The sequence below is a fragment of the Colias croceus genome, chromosome 20 (assembly GCF_905220415.1).
Source record: "Colias croceus chromosome 20, ilColCroc2.1".
Taxonomy (NCBI): domain Eukaryota; kingdom Metazoa; phylum Arthropoda; class Insecta; order Lepidoptera; family Pieridae; genus Colias; species Colias croceus.
In genome coordinates, this window is record NC_059556.1 from 3,092,931 (window position 1) to 3,105,563 (window position 12,633).

General features: G+C 29.8%; 1 protein-coding gene across 1 annotated transcript in view; it reads right to left on the bottom strand.

The window, feature by feature from the left end:
• LOC123700890 (atrial natriuretic peptide receptor 1) overlaps positions 1-12,215 on the bottom strand; it is a 245,144-nt gene extending 232,929 nt beyond the window's left edge. Inside the window, exon 1 of the mRNA XM_045648257.1 lies at positions 12,097-12,215. The gene's annotated coding sequence lies outside the window, so the exon portion shown is untranslated. The remainder of the gene's footprint in view (positions 1-12,096) is intronic.
• Positions 12,216-12,633: the final 418 nt, after the last annotated feature.

A 12,633-nucleotide genomic window follows, 5' to 3' on the forward strand; every position in this document is an offset into this window, starting at 1 on the left:
TAAATGCTTATTCAAATGATAACAGTTTTTTGGCTCAGATGTGTAAAACTCAAATCAACAGTTATACAAAATAAATGATTTGTGATACATTAAAATACACCTTCCTATTTTTACCCCTTCTAAGAAACAAACATTTTGTACTCAACCATTTTCATATTTAACTGGATTTCTAGTTAAGAAAACATACCGCAGAATATGGTTTCTAATTTATCAGATTAATAATTATTCCAACTAATCTTGGAATTAATTCAATAAGTAAATCAAATGAAAGTTATAAACAATTAAACATGCCCAGTATTTTTCCTATTTCGGAGTTATGCCACCGTATTAGGATTAATCTATAAAATTTGTATCGTATTACGGCGGTATTTTATTTCTTATTTTTTGGGTAGAAAATGACTTACAAATATGAAACAAGCTATTTAAATAGTGAGTGTAATAGTAGGAAAATGCAATAAACAATACATATACAAACTTGAACGGCTTTTTTATACGAAAAACTTAGTTTATAAATATTAGTGTACTTACTTTTGTTGTTTCGCGTTTGTATGGAAACACCTCTCATGTCGATGCCATTACACAGATTGATTGATCTTGTTGTGTTGTCTATGTGCTATACTTGCAAACGTTAGTTAAGTCATGGAGTAATAAATTTGGAATAAATAGCTTACGTTTTGGTGTACTTAAAATTTATAAAACAGGAATAAAACTCGAAAATAGAAATACCACCGTATTAGGAAGCGATTTTGACTACCGCCGTATTAGGAGCCTTTACCTTAGTAATATTTTAATTGTTATAAGAATAAGGATTAATCCTTATTAATATATAAACTCAAACTCAAATTCATTAATGAATATAACAGACTCAAAAACTATTTACTGGACTGACGAATTCAAAATCATATGCTCTTAGCTAAAAGTTTCCTCTACTGCGTAAAATGGGCTATATTTTATGTTTTTCCTATTATATAAATGTGCTTGGTTTTTCGTGTTGTGTGTGGTTCTTCCCGTTTTTGTTACGAACGAATAAATCTTTCTTTCTTTTTGTGCCGTGTGTAACTTTTGTGGTTAGCCTCAGAACTGTATACCTACTAAACTAAGCAAACTTTTTTTAAGAGCTGCTTATTTGGAATACATAACAGTTCATAGCGAGGTCGTATATTTATAAATAATAAATATTAAAATTAATATCTAAAAGTCCCGCCAATAATGATCTTTTTGCTTGTTTACCTTTTACCGTGGTTACCTGGAAGACATCACTATTATGTGATAAGGCCGCCAAAATAGTTGTACTCTGTTCTATGTGTTAGTAGCTCTAAGGTTTCATATCTGTACAACAGTTATTAAAGAGGTAAATAAATAAATAAATAAAAGCAGTCTTTATGTTGTTCACCCAATTCAAATAAAAATATTTATTGATGTATTAATAAAAAAACACGAGACTATAATGTAATTAATTTCATGGTAGCGTTATATTTAATTGTAAGCCCTTTAGATTGTTACTACATCACGATCTCATAATATTCATGCATCTTGTATATGAAGGTAATTAGTACATATGGATATATATTCCTTTACATAATATGAATACTTGCGTTGCTCCTGCTTTTAATAGGAAATTCTTTCTAAAGTTCTCTCTTCAATTAAAATTTAACGATACATTAATAATCGTCACATATTCACGTCATAACTCACATATTTTACAGAAATGTATGCATTTATTATGTGAACGAAAATAGCAATATTAATTTAATTTTATCAATAGTAAAACTGCAAAGTTATTAATTTATGTAGGTATGCTATTAAAATCTCGTGGTATTATCAATAGGTTGGAATAATTATTTAAATGAGTTATGCATTATTTAATAATTAATTTTCAGTAGGTTACAATTTAATGAATATATTTATTAATAGGTATATAGAAGCGAGATATTTTATTTAAAACTATACAAAGGTTCTATTGTATTATACTAATTAATTATCGATTATTATATTTATAAGCTTTAATATTTTTTTAAGTTTTTCTACATCTAATATAATAATAAACAATTCGTATTTCTAAATTAATAAAAATATCACAAATTACTGTAGTAAATTCAAACTCTTCATTGAAAAGTAATTAGTATCTATTATAGAATTATCTGTGCTATTGGTATTAAATAAACACGAATGAATCCATTGCATTATGCAAAGTAAACATTCTATATTACAGTAAAATGATGGAAAACTTAAAATAAATAAATAATAGCCAAGCAAAAAGCCCAGTATATTTTTTCAATGAAAAATGTATGCGTAAATCAAACACAACAAAAGGTAATATTATAAAATTTGCAAAAACCTATTTGTCTTCTCATCCATATTCATTTTTACCTTATTCAAAATATAAACCGGTAACAAACGCATAGATAAAAAATAATCAAACTCCATGAAATTTAAATATTCAACAAAATTTTAATAAATACCAAACTCGAAAAAGTTTGTTTTGAATGTGTGAATAATCTCTTCCGTGGCTTATGGAATATTTAATGCCTATTTCTATGTGCCTAATGGATATGTAGACATTTAATTTTATGGGTTTTATGTGTATATATTCATATAATATAATTCTCACACCACGAGGTTTATCTCCTCCGAAACGGCTTGATCGTTTTTCATAAATTTTTCATTGTATTTTTTTTATTTTATTTCTCTCCCTGATTTAACTAGTTAAGCACATAATATCTGTTTTTTTCTTTAATGCAAGCTATGAAATGTGGTTAATGATTACTATGAAAAGGTCTTTAAAGACGTTGATAAGCCTTTTACCTTTTAGTGGAAAGTTGCAACTCAGGATCTTTATTGTATCTTATATATAAAATTCCCGTGTCACAATGTTAGTTACCATACTCCTCCAAAACGGCTGGACCGATTCTCATGAAATTTTCTGTGCATATCGGGTATGTCTGAGAATCGACCAACATCTATTTTTCATACGTACCACGGGCGAAGCTGGGGCGGACCGCTAGTAATATATAAACTTATAAATCTATAATATAAAAATGAATCGCAAAATGTGTTGGTAAGCACATAACTCGAGAACAACTGAACCGATTTCGTTAATTCTTTTTTTATTACATTTCTTGAAGTACGAGGATGGTTCTTATGGAGAGAAAACGTAAAAATGTACCACGGGCGAAGCCGGGGCGGACCGCTAGTAGTTAATAAATTTTCTGACCAAACAGCTTTTTTTACATGCTTTTATTACCAATGGATGTACGTATTTTATAAAGTGTGGAATTAACGGGAACATACTCGCGTATGAATAAAAATAATAATATTATGTGTTCTGACTGACCGGTTGGCTTGGTTGGTAGTGGCCCTGCCTTCCAAGCCAGAGGTCGTGGGTTCGATTCCCACCCGGGGCAAATATTTGTGTGATGAACATAGATGTATGCTCCGTGTCTGGGTGTTAATTATCTATATAAGTATTTATTTAAAATTATACATGTATATTTATCAGCCATCTGGTTTCCATAACACAAGCGAAAAGCTTAGTATGGGGTCAGATCGTGCCGTGTGTGAAAATTGTCCCGAAATATTTATTTATTTATCTGATTAAAGCGTGTTCTATTGTATAATAATGCCACAAAAATATCTTATTTCATATCTAAGCCATTTTATCAATAATCAAAGTTGTTGAAGATAATTCAACTAGGTATATACAGCCTTTAGGGACTACACTAGACCTCTAGATGTCTCTCAAAACTATATTGACCCTTATCTTTTCAACCAACGCGGCCAAAATCAATTTTATTTCAATTCGAAGCTTATATTTATCTTCTCTTAACACTCTATGTGGAGTTTTTGAAAGAGTTTATTCATTCGGGATCAAATAAAAGAGGGAAAAATAAAATGAAATTGTAAATATGTTGTATGTTTATTTATTACTAGCGGTCCACCCCGGCTTCGCCAGTGGTATATATTTCGCAATAAAAGGCAGTTCTTTCTCAGGGTCTAAAAATTGTCTTTGTCAAGTTTCATCAAAATCGGTCCAGTAGTTTATGCGTGAAAACCATACATACATACATAATTACAAACATTTCCTCTTTATAATATTAGTTTAAAAAATACTTTATTGTATTTTCTTGTGTTTGATTTTACGCGAGTATAGCTTATAACTGATTTTAAAAGCGATTTATTTATATATATTTATATTACCTATATACTTTTTTTTTAATTTAATAGAATTAAGATTAATTAATAACATCTACACTGGTACAGCTTTATCTCTGAGAAGCGATTACTTTCCGGTAATCTTGGGAGACTATACGAAAATAAAATAATTGATTATTTAAATTATTATAATATATTAATTGCCTATGTGCACAAATGTATGGAATAAATTATATAAAATAAATGATCTTTCATTATAATACCTATCGCTAAAAGATTCAGAGGTTGAAACGTTAAAATTTCGTTTTTAGTCAATTCTATAATCGAACCTTTACCTAGCTTTTAAAATGGTTCTTAGGTCGTTTTATAGGACAATTACTGTTTATTGGCATTAAAATAGATTTATGGCAGACTGCGTCTTACCAGATCGTGATTTTTATGTCCCTTCGTTTAATTGTAATGGGTTTAATGGTTATAATACCTAGAATAATTTCTTATTTAAAGAAAATTTAAAAATAGAAATTTTAAGAGATAAGTAAAGTGGTGGACTTATAATGGTCCTGAAGACCATGCGATGCGTCGCACTCTGGTCGTCAACTATTCAAGACGCTTGATAAAATAAGAACTACAAAAAACATTCAGCCATTATTTATAATAAAAGTAATCGACAATTTGGAGTTTGCAATACCAGTTTGTATAAAAGGAGCAAATATTATACGTATACGTTTATATCAACACACGAAAAAGCTAAACAACATCTGTACTCTGTAGACATTGATATAAAATTGTATTGAAAAATGTACACTTTGTGGATTTCCCTTTTTTAAACACACAATAAAGATTGTATTACTTTCAATACAAAATCGATACCTATCTATTTCAAGTCATTTACTTTGTAAACCAGCAATTTGTAATTGGAATGATTTTCCTACAAGATTCGTTGTAACACACAATCAAAAGTATAGCTAATAAATTCTTGTTGTTGATGGATATAAAAATCGTATAAAGAGAAAATAGCACCTACATAGTATGTTTACATTCAACAATATGTTCTGTTTTGTTTCAGATAAGCAGTGTTAAATGAAACCTGAATTAACATTCGTAGACATTTTAAACACAGTCTAGTCCCAAACTTAACAAAGTTTTTAGAAACAAGTAAATGTTGGAAAACTAAATAATATGCCCGACCCTGTGGGAAGGTGAAAACTTCATATTGTTTATTTTTAAAAAGTCTTTATTATTTAAATTTTCTTACCCTTGTTAAGTACATAGAAAACACATTAATTAATTATTAGAAGCATAATGCCATCTAGTGAGGGCTACCTATACCCAGTAAAGATTGCGACATCGTGTACAACTTATGACGGCCATCACCGTGATGCCCGCCCCGCCGCAGATGAAGACACTCTCCATTCTACCATCGAATGGGAGGGACATAGTTAAGATAGTTATAATTTTAAATGTAATTTTTATACAATAAATGATTACAAAGCTTAATTTGTTTTTTTTTTTGCGCCTTCGCGAGTCGGTCAATTAAATTATCTTAGTTACTATTAATCAAATTCGAATGAAAAATATACCTACATATAATATTACGATAGACTTATTTAACCAATTAACAATCATTACAATATTAACTAAATAAAAATAACTGCGTTAAAAACAACCGACTTCAAAAACGGAAAAGTAAGAAATAAAAAAGATTTGATATTATTAATTACTACATATTATTTTTATGTGCTATTTACTAAAAAGGTTTGATGTCGGTGCATGGGCTTAATACTAAGTGCTTAGTGTTTGGCACCGACTTCAAACCTATTTAATAAATAGCACATAAAAATAATATGTAGTAATTAATAATATCAAATCTTTTTTATTTCTTACTTTTCCGTTTTTGAAGTCGGTTGTTTTTAACGCAGTTATTTTTATTTAATACTTTTTAGTGTATTTTTCAACACGAATCAAACGAGCCCAAACTCGATAAAGTTGAGTCAATATATTACTGAGTTCCTATGGCCACCTTCCGATTCCATCATCAGATCAGCTCCATGTCATGATAATGTTTCATCGCTATCCAATTTACATTCGTATACAAAATTTTAGCTCAATCGGTTACCGGGAAGTGAATCAAAGTTACTTGCTACATTGAAATTAAGTCATCGAGTACAGACAAAAATGCTCATAAAATAAAAACTACTAGGCCTAGCCGAATAAAATTTTTATGGGACCAATTCGACACCATCCCGCATCGAACAAAAAAAGAATCACGTAAATCGGTTCAGAAACCTCGGAGTAATCGGTGTACATACATAAAAAAAAAAAAAAAAAAATATACCGGCCGAATTGATAACCTCCTCCTTTTTTTTGAAGTCGGTTAAAAAAACGACGTGTGCACTCGGCGACTGCCGCGGTAAAGGCTATTGCTTGCTATGCCTTCAAGCCTCCGCCCGTCGGAGTGGGGAGAGTGAGGTTTTTTCGTTACGGAATTTCTCGATTCGGTCTCCGCGCTCTATAATAGGCCCGCGATAGAAGCTATACATCTCTATACCATCAACCATGTTACACAAATAAATAATTTGAATTACCTTTGAATTTGAAACATCAATCATCAAACCTCTAAAGTAACAATGCTCAAAGAAATATCACAAACAATTGTTAAAATTATACTTGCTAAATTTAGTATAAGGGATACTTCAAAGATTAATGACAAAGGTTGGAAATAGGCAGGAAATCACCTTCCACGCTGTCAGTTGTCACTCAGGGACTTGAACAGCCCTCAAAGCCCTTATATACCTACGTATAGACTTGTATACTATGATGTAAGGAAGTATTAGATAGATCGTCCTTTTCTATTAATGTTGGTATCATTCCTTTCAAAGGCTTAAGACAATGTCGAATGTTAATTTAATACAATATGTGAAAATACTTTTAAAAGGATGAATGAAAAACGTTATTATGCCGTGTTTAAAATGTGAAAATATAACCTATTATCAGATGTTATATGTATATCTAGTATGAAATTCTAACTACTAACTTGAAGACGAGAGAAAATAACGATTTAATAATATAGAGCCCTTAGACTCTACATTATTGGATCTTATATTTCGGCAACTTATTAATTGTTTTATTATCTGCAAACATGGGATATTTTTCAAAATAAGCGTGTGTGAGAATTGCAATTTTTCTCTAGAAATAAAACACACATTTTTCGTCTCCAATTAAATGTTACAAAACTGGCTCCGAATATCGTTCAAAAATAGCCTATATCATTTCTAAGAATACCTTTTTAATACACAGAAATACACCAACGTACGTATATAATAAACTAATTGAGAATAAAAGAATTCCTCACATAACTTTTAGGTTATCTCTATAAAAAGAACGTGTATAATTTATTATAATCTCATCATAAAATGTTTATCTAAATACTTAGATAACCATAAAATCCAACGTCTTTTCTGGTAGAACATTCATCTGTGCTCTTTCTTTCTTTGTTATTGTACTTTTTTGACGATTGTATTTTTTTTAACAGATATTACATTTATTCTAATCATTTGAATCAAAGCGAAGATATTTACATTTGGCTAAAGCAAGACTGAACCTTACATTGATTTCTTACATTTTTTGTCCTAAACTGATATAGGTTAGTATGAAAACATCAAACGTTTAACCAATATAAGTATAATAGATTTGATGGGCGCTCTACACGATGGGCAGAGTTGGGCGAGTAGAGGCAATCACGATAGTGAATTTAGACATTGTAGATATTTTTCATAATCGCCGTAATGGCGGCAAACATCGACGATCATGATGGGCCAACGCTGCCCATTGTGTAGAGGGCCTAACACAAATAAATTAGTATAACTCAAAACCGTGATCAAGTCCATTAATATAAAATATTAAGTAGAAAATTTTCTTTATAAAAAATTTATATCAAAATTACTCAAACAAATTGTTTAAAAACGACATTCGTCGTAAATCATGAAGAATTACAGAGACAAATAAACCGAACTTTGGTCATTAGTACCTACGTAAAACACTGTTTAAATTCGCATCTTGCTACGATTTACGTAGTGCCCTGTTATATATAAGGTAAAGGCTCCTAATACGGCGGTAGTCAAAATCGCTTCCTAATACGGTGGTATTTCTATTTTCGAGTTTTATTCCTGTTTTATAAATTTTAAGTACACCAAAACGTAAGCTATTTATTCCAAATTTATTACTCCATGACTTAACTAACGTTTGCAAGTATAGCACATAGACAACACAACAAGATCAATCAATCTGTGTAACGGCATCGACATGAGAGGTGTTTCCATACAAACGCGAAACAACAAAAGTAAGTACACTAATATTTATAAACTAAGTTTTTCGTATTAAAAAACCGTTCAAGTTTGTATATGTATTGTTTATTGCATTTTCCTACTATTACACTCACTATTTAAATAGCTTGTTTCATATTTGTAAGTCATTTTCTACCCAAAAAATAAGAAATAAAATACCGCCGTAATACGATACAAATTTTATAGATTAATCCTAATACGGTGGCATAACTCCGAAATAGGAAAAATACTGGGCATGTTTAATTGTTTATAACTTTCATTTTATTTACTTATTGAATTAATTCCAAGATTAGTTGGAATAATTATTAATCTAATAAATTAGAAACCATATTCTGCGGTATGTTTTCTTAATTAGAAATCCAGTTAAATATGAAAATGGTTGAGTACAAAATGTTTGTTTCTTAGAAGGGGTAAAAATAGGAAGGTGTATTTTAATGTATCACAAATCATTTATTTTGTATAACTGTTGATTTGAGTTTTACACATCTGAGCCAAAAAACTTTTAGCATTTGATTAAGCATTTACATTCTCTTGTTTATCGAATTTTTGATGGGTCAGAATTAGGATTATTAAAAACACGAGTAGTTTTCCTATTACGGTGGTAGATATTTCCAGGTAACTCTGTATTAGGTTATATATGATCTCCTATTACGGCCCTATTTCATAGAACTTAAAATTATCAGATTTAGGGTTGCGTAAATAAATAAGAAGTTTTGTGACTTTTTTTGTGGATTCTTATTTGATATGCGTGTTTTTTTTTTCGATAAAACTAAAAGCATAAATGAAACACAGTAAAAGTGAATCAACGTAATCAAACCAATGGTTAATGAATAAAAAACTTACAATTTACTTTACTAACACATTCCTATTATTTAACAAATATTATTTGTACGGAACTTCAATGTATATAATATCTGACCCTCCGTATTAGGAGCCGCCTACCGCAGTATTAGGCTCTGACCAAAATCATACCTCCGTATTAGGGAAAATCGACATGACTATTTAAATATTTTTTTAAAATAAGAAATATCATGAAAATAAACATAGACTCAACAGCAATACAAAATTTAAGTTCCACTTTTAACGATAAAGTGGTTTGGCACCTTTAGAAAGACTTAGAAATGCTTATTTTTGATACTTACTTTCAAATGTTGCGAAATACCTCCGTATTAGGTGCTTTTACCTTATATATTATCTCATATCTGATAAGATATAAGATTTTTTATCCATCTTTTCCGAATTAAAAGGTTATGGTTATTAAGTAGGTACGTTATACTATATAAAGGTTTATAAGCTTAGAATCGCTTTTGCTAAGGTATAATATTATATTGCTTTGTTAAAGTAAATTCAACCTATAATAACAACGACCTAAAATACACTCTACAATCTACATACACGGTAAGAAGCGCTAGGTTTCGTCAACTTTTTCTTTATGTGGATAAAATATTTTCCTTTTCACCGATAACACATCTAGACATACATCTAGATAAAAAAATGTGTGCGTGTACTAGTAAACACACGTAAACACACGTAAACTTCTTTATGACCTTATTTTTCCAAAAATAATTTACTTTATGCAACTTTACAGAAATACGTCGTCGAATCACATGTGGTAGGGATAGGAAAAAGATGGCGCGTAACGGAAAAATGTCACGCGTTACGAAAAAATGTTACACTAAATTTTTTTCCAACCCTGATAAAGAAGTTTCACTTCAAAAAGCTTATGTTATCAATTCTTCTTAAACTGTCAACTGTGGTTTCAAGAAAGAAGAACTTAGTAGGTTGGATTGTTCAAAACATATAAAATTATTTAATCTGAACAGTCCTCATTGATCCGATATCTGCAAAAAATAACTCGGGGTCAAAGGTTATAAAAACGCCTTTTATGCGATTTTTAGCAAAGCGGTAACTTTTGACATAAAATAAGTTTGGACAAAATTTTTAGATCAGCAGAATTATAAGAAGTGTCCAAATACTTTTTGCTAAGAGCCATCGATAGTAAAAACTCCAAAAGTTGCAAGATAATCCAGTAATCATAATATATCTAGTATCTATATGCACACATGTTTCTTTAAGTAATGTTATTAATGTACCACTGTTAATAATAATAGTGTAATGTGTTAATGTACCACTTTTTCAACGTGGTTTCACAGATAGGCGGAAACTATCGAACAATAATAAGTTTAGTCTAATTTGACCGGAATAAAAACTTAATTGATAAAAAATTATCACAAGAAGATCATGTACAATTATGTACTTTAAACTAGCAAACCGGGCGAACTCCGTTTCGCCACCAGAGACACCTTTTCTTTGCTATAAACCTCACGAAGCCCGAGACCTTTCCAACGAATGCAAAACCGTGGAAATCGGTTTGTGCATTCTAGAGTTATAGCGTCAGGAAGGAAAATCCGACTTATTTTTATATAGTAGATTATTTAGTACTCCGGTCGATTTTTAACTTTCCATTATTAGAAGTTACTTTAACTTTTATACATAGATATTTCTCTACAGACTCTACACAAAAGAACTTTAAAGCTTAAAGAGAAGATTAATTGTGTATTATTGTTTCTAAAAATAAATCGTGTTAAATGATAGATTGATACTGTTTGGTAACTGTTAATTAACAATGTGATGATGTTTGTTTTATTTTTCTTAATATAGAGCAACAAATAACTAATTTTTTTGCATCCTACTCCCTATTGCTTATTAATTATTATCACTCATTTATTCAGAGCTTAAAGCTTATTGACTATTGAAAACAGCTCAAAATAATTCTATCGCTCTTATTAAAACTTTGTAGTTTGACATATTTACGAATGAAAATCAATGATATATTCATTTATAGTTCACTAGGTTTCCGCCCGCGGCTTCGCCCGCGCAGTCAAAGAAAAACCCGCATAGTTCCCGTTCCCGTGGGATTTCCAGGATAAAACCTATCCTATGTCCTGGGGTAAAAAGTAGCCTTTTTCGGGTATCAAAATATCTCCATACCAAATTTCATAAAAATTGGTTCAGTAGTTTAGGCGTGATTGAGTAACAGACAGACAGATAGAGTTACTTTCGCATTTATAATATTAGTATGGATAATAGTGATACATAAAAATGTCGTTATTTTATTTCTATAACTTATTTTTTTGTAAATAATTGTGTATTGTAATGCAAATTATTCGCCAAACTTATATATAGTATACGATATAAATAATACGTAAAAAAATCATGTCACCACGTGGTCCATAAATCTCTTGATAAAAACATTGTTTATAAAACCAATATTATTTATTAAGAACATACATTAATATGTCGCTTTACTGACACCGATAAAGGCATAAATCTAACATTATACAATATTGATAAAAATAATCTTAATTGAATTTTATAACACATGTAATAAACGTTTAATTCGATTAACTCAGAAATTGTGACCAAAAAAGTTAGTGAAAATTTACTTTATATGTATCATAACATCTATTATATAGATAGACACTCGAAATCTTATCATTATTTTGTCTTTATACAAGGAAAACGTAAAATATAATGGAAAGTTTAATGTTTAAACCTCTACAATTATTTTTTATTACATATTTTATGACTAAAAACTCACCAAAAATTATCCAAACACTTTCACAATAGTTAAAAGCACTTCAAACACAATATTAACACAGTCACGATATACGAAAAAGCTATTGACGGAAAAATCGACACACGTCCACCCGCGCCCGATTCTCGTACACAACTGATTAAGATTTCGATATCTGCTAAAACCAAAAAGATATAATAAAAAATCAAAATTATCAATGCAAATATATAAAGGGCTTTCACTTTTATAATATATAAGTATTTATGGAATCTAAATAGTATATACTTATTTAAAAGCTGTCTCGCGTAATATTATTTTTAAAACGCACGGCTCTAGGTGTCATTGTAATGTTTATTTTTCACGATAATTCTCTAATATTTGTATTAAAAACGGGCGTTTAATATATTATGTAATTTAACCACTATTTATTAATGTAGGATTATGCTTATTTAACCAATAATGTATTATTAAACAATGGTAGAGACTAAAATAAACAATATTGTATAGAATAATTCATTCGAATTTGCATATTATTTAGAATTCATTCAGATCTCATCTATT